The sequence below is a fragment of the Rhagoletis pomonella genome, unplaced genomic scaffold (assembly GCF_013731165.1).
Source record: "Rhagoletis pomonella isolate Grant_MI unplaced genomic scaffold, Rhpom_1.0 Rhpom_scaffold_00006, whole genome shotgun sequence".
NCBI lineage: Eukaryota > Metazoa > Arthropoda > Insecta > Diptera > Tephritidae > Rhagoletis > Rhagoletis pomonella.
In genome coordinates, this window is record NW_023458560.1 from 24169117 (window position 1) to 24179178 (window position 10062).

A 10062-nucleotide genomic window follows, 5' to 3' on the forward strand; every position below is an offset into this window, starting at 1 on the left:
CTACACAACTGCATACCCGAATTATTTCTTGAAATTTCAAAAAAAAAAAGTTTGAAATTTTGATGCCCATTTTTCGAACTTTGTCAAATTTTTATAAACCTTATACAAAGTTTAAATCTTTGAATTATATGATTATATTATATTATTATATTTTCCTAACAAAATAGATTAAAAATAATAAATAAAAATAGATGGTAAAAACCTGAAAAAGAAAATCGTTTCTAATTATCGGGCCACCAGTGCATGTACATAAAAAATATAGGTATATTCCGATGAGTTAATAACCTTCCTATTTTTTTTTTAAATCGGTTAAAAAACAAGCCTGGGATCTGCATTATTTTCTTACTTGCAGATAAGAAACCATACAAAAATATTAACATATTTAATTTTTTTACCACCCTAATATGGTTGTACATACATACATATGTATGTGTATTAGAGCGGTATGAAAAAAATGTTCGACGAACCAACCACTATTGAAAAGGTTATGCGAAACTGCATCGCCTTAGCTAAAAACGAATTTAAAATGAAATATATTTTAACAGTTCAAAAACTTTACATATATGTTTGTACATACACATCCATGTATGTATGAATGCATCTGTGTACAATATAGATAATACATTTATATTTAATTCCACATTATAATGTTTTTTGTTTTTGTCTCAGCCGCTTTGTTGTTGTGCTCGCCTTCACATTTCCTTATCGTTTTTTATTTCGCTGCGAGTTTAAAAGTGTTTTATGTTTTTGTTGTATTTGCCGCGTGCCGTTGTACGAGTATTTTGTATGCAAATATTTAAATTCATTTTCGCTTCGCTGAAATACTCACAAATACAATTAAACAAACATTCATACAAACATAACTATGTAATTATTTTCACGATTCATCGTAATAAATAGTATCTGTTTGTAACTACATATGCATGTATGCGCGCTTTTGCGTCTTTTATTTTCTTTTGCCACTCGAGTGGCGTTTCACCCTCGCTTGCATATAAAAAGCACAAGCACGTTAACAAGCTCACAGCGCGGCAAAAACGAATTCGCCTGCTGTCCAAACAGAGCCCATCAACTGGGAAGGCAATGTCCGCCGCTCATCCGGCTATCCGTTACTCGATTTACATAGTTACCTTCGAAGAATATGCATTTTAGCATTCACTTACGCACACAAACACACATACACACACACTGAGAGATACATGCTTCACTGCAAGCCGACCTACCACACCCAACCACCCGCTCGCAAGCTTTCGCCAAGGCTTTACGGACTTGCGTGTTTCCTTCCTTTTTGTCCAGCTGTTAAAATTGCAAATTTTCGCATTTACTTCTTTTCGCGTTCAAAGTGCGTGACACATAGTATATGCAAGCCTACATGCGTAGTACATATGTATGTACGTACGTATTTAAGCAAAGTAAATGAGTGTGTATGTGTTGACTGATGTTACGTTGTGACGTATACGCACCGCATACAATGTCTGAAAATGTGTACGAATGTACATATGTATATATAAATGTACGTATTTACGCTTTTAACACTCTACCAAAACAAGCAAGAAGAAGAAGAAGAAAACTAGCAATATACACGTAGTACCATATACCCCCTATCACCCACATTTTTCCTTTTAAACACACGCAGCACCACTTCATTCACCCGGCGCTCAGTTGGTTTACTCGAATTCAGTGTGACCAGGTTAGTTATTTTTGCTGCGTGATCTTATACTATTTTTCCACGGCGCACAGTGCTCCCCTTCCATATAAAATGTGGGCAAAAATAGAATTGTGGACGGATTTAAATGATAATTTGCTTACTAAGAAGGACGCTAAATTCAAAAATGCATTTTTTTTTTGGATAACTTTCATACTTTCACTGTAAATGCAGTTTGAAGTTGAAAATTTGGGTTCTTGTGGCATTTACATAGTTCATGTAGTACATATATTTTGTTCTATTTTCAAAAGTGAGGTGTCAAATGACAGGGCTTGGCCTGTGGATGTGCAATAAAGTTTTATTTTTTTTTTTTGAAACGGGTTGCCTCCTGTTACAAATTTGATTAAAATTATTTAATAAGTTTAATGAATTAGATATTACAATATGGGTATCAACTGAAACGGTTTTGAAAACGCTTTACTTCTCAGCGACACGTAGAAGGGTTGCCACATGTTCAAAAAATCAAATTCACTTTAATTAAGGGAATAAGGTAACTGAAATATGTATATCAATATGGTCATCAGACATTTCATACTCCGAAAAAAATGGACATATTGAGCAAGAAATAAGTGAATAGTAAAAACATTCCTGAGTTAATCTGAGTCCACTAATTTCAAAGGAATGTAAAGAGAACAAATCACTGATTGACAATGTATGTATTTGTAATAAAATAACAAATACGATGTCGTAATCCTTTGGTTTGATAAAATTAATATTTTAGTTTAGCAAAATTTGACTTAACAAACAGGTGGCAACCCTCTTCGTAACATTTGCAAGCTTAATCCTTGTGTCACCTCTGTCGTCTGGTGATATCTAGCTATTTCCATTACTTAATTACCTAAACAGGTGGCAACCCTCTACATGTAATTAAGAAATAAACCCTTTTCATACACGTTTCGGTTGATACCCATCTTTTAATATATCATTTAACTTATAAAAAAATTTGAATTAAATTTTTTAACAGGTGGTAACTCTTTAAAAAAAATAAACCTCATTTGTCTACAGGTCAAGCTTTTTAATCTGACACTTCGTTTTTGAAAATAGAACGAATCATGCATATCTGATGGCACTGACAAAAAATGATTTTATGCATTAGGAAAAAACGCATTACTTCAATGAGTGCAAAAAATCAGTAGGCTTTTATTTCTTCTTTCGAAAGGTAAGAACCCGTATTATTTAATAAAATGATAATAAATAACGCAAGTTTACATACATTTTTTATTCATTCCATTAAAATTTACCATTTTTTAAATTTGGAAAAAAAAATTGTTTTTTCTGGAATACCACAGGGACACCCTGTGTTTAATTTTATTCCAAAATGTTTATTCCTGTAATTACTGTCTATCTATCAAGGAATGTATTTCTAACATTTCTTTCAGTGAAGAGCTTATGCATGCCCATGCTCTTATTAAAATTCTTAGGGCCAGTTTTTCAGTGCACAGCCGTGGTTCAAACTCAGTTTAAACGCCCGATCCGGCTGGTTTAAACTAAGATCAGCCAATCAAATGTCAGCCAGCTGTTCAATTTAAACTCAGTTTACTTAATCTAAGTTTAAACTGGCACTGAAAAACTGGTCCTTAGTATAAAATTTGTCGACTTTAGTTGCTTCTTGGCGGCATATAATTTATTTTATAGGGAAATTTCTGTTTACTTGTTGTTAGTGGATAAATTGCCTTTACGAAAATACCAAACACGTTCACATTGCAGACAACGAATGTTTCGATTTTTGCCCACTTAGGCGGCACTGTGCGGCGCCCTGAATTACTTTGTTCGCTCTCCCAATTACGATCGCGAATTACTCCATTCTCACGGGCACATTCTTAATTCGATATGACAGTTCTCTGTCTCTGTGTTTTGTTTTTGTTTTTCTTCCCTGCAAAATTGATGCAAAATGTAGGTTCCGTATAATATAAGCTTCCGTATTAAATTAGGGATAATTTGATAAACTTAACTTTTCGTACTCAGAAAAAATGCAAGTTTTGATAAATTTGCGATAAAAATTAGAGACGGAACCGATTTGTTCGTAATTCGCATGGTAATTGGATATGAATTACCAACAAATGAGGTAATTCCCTCTCAAAATTTTGTATGGCGAATTACGTAATTCGAAGGGTAATTGGAATGCGAATTACGAATGAGGGAGCGAACTACGTAATTGGGGTGCCGTGCGAAAGCCGTATTAGCTCTTTATAGCTTTGATGAACATTTAATGGTTTTATAACTTTGGTTCAATGTTTGTAAGTACCAGAAGAAGAAGAGATGTACCTCTGATCAGAACGTGGACTTAGATTTAGCATATCGTCTGTTCGTCTGCCTGTCTGCCTGTTTGAATGCAATCTTGTCCCCAGTGTTCGGGATATGCAACTGAAATTTGGTAAGCGGGTGTATTTTTATAATGTACTAATCATTTGTCGGAACCGGCAAAATCCAACAACTGATTGCTCAGCTATGAGATTTTTTGTTATAACTAATCCAGTATCGCTGAAATACATATTTTTTTTTTATGCAAGCCAGATTGCATTCGCAGCTGTTGGGTATATTCGCGTAATATACAGAGGTACGGCTAATGTAAACTTCGCCATGGGAAAAACGCGCACTGCACCCATAAAACTGATGTCAGTCCCGAGGCTTGAGCTACAGGCAGCAGTACTAGGCACTCGGCTATACAAACAAATTTGCGACTGCCAAGAGCTAGAATTTCTGTGAGCAACCTTCTGAAGCGACTCGAAAACCATCCTGCAATGGGTATACTCATCAGAAGGGAAGTACAAGGCATTTGTTAGTGACCGAATTGCTGAAATCCTCAGCACAACATCTCCAAAACAGTGGCGATGGGTACCTTCTTCGCAAATTTCCGCAGATGCCGCGACTCACCCATCTATTACCCCAAAGTTTGACTACAACAGCCCATGGGCAAAGGGTCCGGACTACGGAGTTTTTAAAACACGACGAACAGCAGTGGCCCGCCATAAAAATTAAGCCACCATCCGTCTTACCAGAAGAGGTCAAGTCCGATCGCTTACTATATGCTCAGGCGAGAGAACCACTTATTGAGTTTACCAGATTTAGCTGGTATTCAAACCATAGCTTGATCGATTCGAGCGACCAGCCATTATCGAGCGCAACGAATTACGGCGGGAATACGTCGACCCCCGCATCTTACGATAGCAGATCTTGAGATGGAAGACGTGAGATGTAGATTGGAACAAGGAGAATTCTTCGCGGATGAAATTACGGCTTTGGCAACCTCGCGTAAACTAGCGAAACAGAGTGCGTTGTATAAGCTCTCGCCGTATCTAGACCAAAGTGGCATATTGCTGTTAAGTGGTCGCACCGACGAAGCAGAATATTTGCCTCTAGCAGCACGACGCCCAATTTTGCTGCCACGAAAACACGTTGCTACAGCTCTAATCGTACGCCATTACCACGATAAGAGTCATCAACAAAAATTTCGCAATAACTATCAATGCGGTCAGACAAAAAAATATTGGCGCCAATTTCATCGGCACACAAAAAGAGCTACAAGATGCTGAGCATACAAACTGAGGCCACAAAATACAACATAGGGTAGATTTTCAACTGCCCAGCGAATTCCAGTGCAAGTGGCTGCTGGGAACGGCTAATAATAATCATCAAAACGTTCTTAAACAAGACACTCCGAGAAGTTGCACCAAAGGTAGACAAGACACGCTACAAAGCGTTCTCATTGAAGCAGCAAATATCATCAACTCACGTCCTTTAACTGATTTGCCAGTCTCAAGCGAAGAAGATGAACCAATAACACCGAATAATTTTTTTATAGGATGTGTCAAATCAACTCAGACACCCCGTCCTGTCGACGAGAAGATATGCTTGCGGTAACAGTGGAGGATTGCCTAGAATCTGATCTATCTGAAGATCGTATTTGGAAGCGTTGGACGACAAAATACAGACATAAGAGTTTCCTCCTCTGCAAGTTGATGATTTGGTACTGTTGTGCGAACCAACGTTACCCCGCAGGCAATGACAACGAGGACGTATTACGCGAGTCTTTACAGCCAAAGACGGTCAAGTACGCGTCGCAGAGGTAAAGACGCCAAGTGGGCTTTTACGCAGACCAGCATCCCTCCTTGCCAGGCTTATGATTGACGGTGAATCCCAGGGAGATTCACGGGGGGCGGGGAGTTAGTCACCCTGTTTCTAAACTAACGTTGCGACATATCGGGGGGCAACATTGTTTTTAGCCATATATGGTGCTAGCAGCTGAATTTGGGGAGAATGCTGAACAGACGTATCAAGAATACAATCAGGAAACAGGACAAACGCATATACAGTCAGTCAATAAAGTTTAGGTACAGCGAATTTTTTACAATACTGTCCACTATTTTTTAAATTATTTATTTTTCGCAAATTTTTTTATTAAAACATGGTTAATTCTACAACAAAAACCCCAAAAATCAAAGTTCCAAACCTTATGCAAAATTTAAGAAAATTCTGCAAATTTTCATCCAAATATTGCACTTTTTATTTACACTCTTTAGAAAAAAGTTGAGTACGTAGTTTTTTAGCCCATTCAAAAGAAAGTGCAAGTAAGAGGAAGCTAGGACTTACCATTGATCTTTGGCAAATTTTTTTGTTGAAGGTGTCGCACATTTTTTCCGTATAATTAATATTATTTTATATGGAGAAATGCAGAAACCTTCAACAAATAAATGAAAGAAAACTGCATACTCAACTTTTTTCTAGAGAGCGTAAATAAAAAGTGCAATATTTGAATGAAATTTTGCGAATTTTCTTTAATTTTGCACAAGTTTTTGAACTCTGATTTTTGATGTTTTTGTTGTAGAATTAACCATATTTTATAAAAATTGGCGAAAAATAAAATATTTAAAAAATAGCTGCCCGTATTGTAAAAAATTCACTGTACCTAAACTTTATTGACTGACTGTAAAAGGAATTGTACCTTAATTCATACGCTTCTATTGTAAGTTTTAGTCTTTAATTGTCAAAAATAAACAGTTTTTCTTAAATTTGCGAGAAACTAGTTTTGTTCATTTGGCGAAATAACACACTTTCTTTGGTGGTTTTTCGCTTCAACTTTAAAATTTGAAAATTTCAATTGCATTGATGGCGACGATACGCAGATAATTTTTCCAGATTTTTTGGTTTCGATTTTTCCAATTGACCACTAAAATTTATTAGTATTGTGCAAAACGGAATAAGAAAATCTTGCATCATCATATCACTAAAAAGCTGTTCACACGAGGCGATTTTGAGTCCAACTTTTTCTTTAAACTCACGCAGGGTTGCACGAAAAAAAAGTTGAATAGCTAAATGTTGGCTGGCGATCAACTTTGTTGAAAGCGATTAGTTGAAAGGCCGTTCAACCAGAAGTAGAATTCAAAGTTGAACAATGCAAACGCCTTTTTATGGCGAATATTTTGATATTTTCTTATATTTTGATATTTTTAGCCATTCAATTTTTTTTTTCGTGCAACCCTGCGTGAGTTGAACGCAAAAGTTGCCTGAAAAATCGCTTCGGGCGAAAGCCCTATTAGCTTCCTAAATACATAAGTGAATCTAATTCACGTCTACCAGACTGAATGCCGTCGTCTAATAATACAAAATGAACTTCAAAGTAGGCATTTTTTTATATATAGTTTTTAAAACTTTCTAGGATATTTCAAATTTTATTTGAGAATGTTTTTAATTGTGCACCTGATCACACTGCTCGAAATAAGTAAAATATCTATTTATCCACTTATGTACATGCAGGAAAACATTTAACATTCATACATACATATTTATATGTGTCTGTATATAAGCGCTTTACTCGTATACTTCGCATAGCTTTAGCACTTTTATCGGCCTCATTCGCTGTCACTGCCAAATCGTAATTTTTATTTTTTGCTTTTGCTGTTGTTTTATGTTTACAACGTTTTGCGTTTGCTCTCTTTGCATTATTCGCCCTTCTTTTTGTTGTTGTTTTGTGTTACCTTGTCAGCAGGGATGCCAACTCTCTTGGGGCTAATTCCCCGAAATACCTGAGAAAACTCCCTATTTTCAATGAAATTCCCCCAAAATTAATTTTTCTACATATTTAAGATACTTCGCGCTCATTTTTATTAAAAAAGAAACAATAAGCATCATTAATTGTGATATATGTAATATGGACAGTCTTTTTATTTCTAAAATTTCATGTTTATAATATAAAAAACGAATTCAATGGCTTGCTGGCGAAAACGAAACAAGTAAAGAGAGCTCAAACGAAAACGTCAAAAAGTGAAAAATGTCGCTATGCACGGTTGCAATTTCTTTAATATCCACACAGTTGCATGTTAATGGCAATTACGTTATATTTCAAACCCGTATTAACAATAAGCTAATAGTAAAAACAAATATTTTTTAGAGCAAGCTTTATAAATATCAACGAAATCGGACCATAAAGACCGGTTGACCAAATATATCGATTCCAGTGCCACCTATCGTCAAAATTTTTAGTGGAGTTATTCCTTTCCATAAAATTATTATACGTTCTAACTATAAACCATATCGGACTACAAAAACGGGTTTCGCAAATATCTCGACCCCTCCGCCACCTATCGGATTAATTCACCCTTCGTATTGCATCGTCATCGGGTTATGAGCCAACTGTGAAGTTTCAAATCTCTAGGTCATCGGGAAGTTGGTCAAAAATTGATTGCAAGATTTGCCCAAACAAACCTACTTACGTACATAGCAAGTTAAATAAAAGCTTGTAAAATGGGAGATTGTTATCACAATTTGTAATTTATAAATGCAATTTTATTGAATTCCCCCAAATTAAAAGCCATTCCTCGAGAAACACAAATTCCACCAAAATCTGGGGAATTGTCTCTTGGTTGGCATCACTGCTCGTTAGCTCAGCACGTTTCTTTTTTGGTTTTTATTGTGTGCGTGTGTGTGAACACAATTTTGCATCTAAGCCTAAGTGTATGCAACACAAATTTGCCTTCGCATGGCTCACTCTCTGGCGTCACCGCCTTCATTACAAATGGTTGTATGTATGTACATACATATGTATGTATGCTGGGTGATTATTTTGCAATATGTAGTGGAAAGTTTATGGTTTTTACTTAGACGAAATAAATTTCATTAATGCGAACCTTTTAGGTGAACATGTGCATATTAGGGTGGTCCCTAAATGAAGGAAGCCAATTAGTATATACATATATACTATAATATTACCGATTGAGGGGTGACACTGAAAAAAGCATTCATTTGATTTTAAGGACCACCCTAATGTACATACATATCACTAGAGTTCACTCTTTGATGTGAAAATGCGAAAGGAAAAATTAGCGTTTGTTTTGTTGCTTTGCTATGCGTTTCTGCCAAACGACGCCATAACGGTGCCATATGTTTGTTGTAAAAAACTCCAGATTTTCGCACTTTCGCTCAAACGCACACAGTTTCGCATCAAAGAGTGAACTCTAGTATTGTTGATTGAATACATATCTATAAATGAACTTGTAGTGACCTCGCCTAATATCAAAAATATTTGATACAAATTCGCGCCAATTTGAAGTTGAACATTTGGTCATGACCCTGTACTCGTCCTGGGCTTACTACTTCATGCGCCATATACAGTTGCCCACAAAAGTATGTAAGGCTGCAATACATGTGAGAAAGATACCTAAGTACATAGTTGTGAAAAATTAAACTAAACCAAATATGCACATACTATACAGGTACTTCCAACGAATTTACTCAATACAATAATAATAATAAAGTGGATATACATAATAATGAGGTATATTTTTATTAAAACATGCCTATAGCGTACATAAATACATATAAAATAATCTAGCGAAATTAAAGCGAATATATTGGTAAATCGTTAGAGAATATATCGCATACTAAATCGAAAACACAAATCAAAATTTTTCAAAATTAATTTTTTTCCATGAAACAGATTTGAACAAAATTCATTTTTCAACACCTCTTTCTTCAACTGAAAAAATGTCATTAGAGCTGTTTTTGTTTTGCTTGCGTCGCAAAGTGGTCTGAATCCCAAATCGAGGAGGACAAAAGTCGGAAAATCAAGCTCGTTAATTTAATATCGTTTTGCATTTTCTATTATTTAACCATCAAAATAGTTTAATATGGCTGTATCAACGCTTTGAGTGGCACACATTGACGCAGAATTGATGTTGCCCTAAAAATCATAGATTTACTTAAACACAGCTGATGGCCTATAAAATTGTCATATTTTAAACATTCTTAGGTACATATATAAGAGTTTGATAACTTGATTTACACACTATAAGTTAGTGTAAACTATTTTTTCTATTTGGAATGCTTATATTTAAAAAAACGCCAACAAAAGTTAGTGCTTGCAA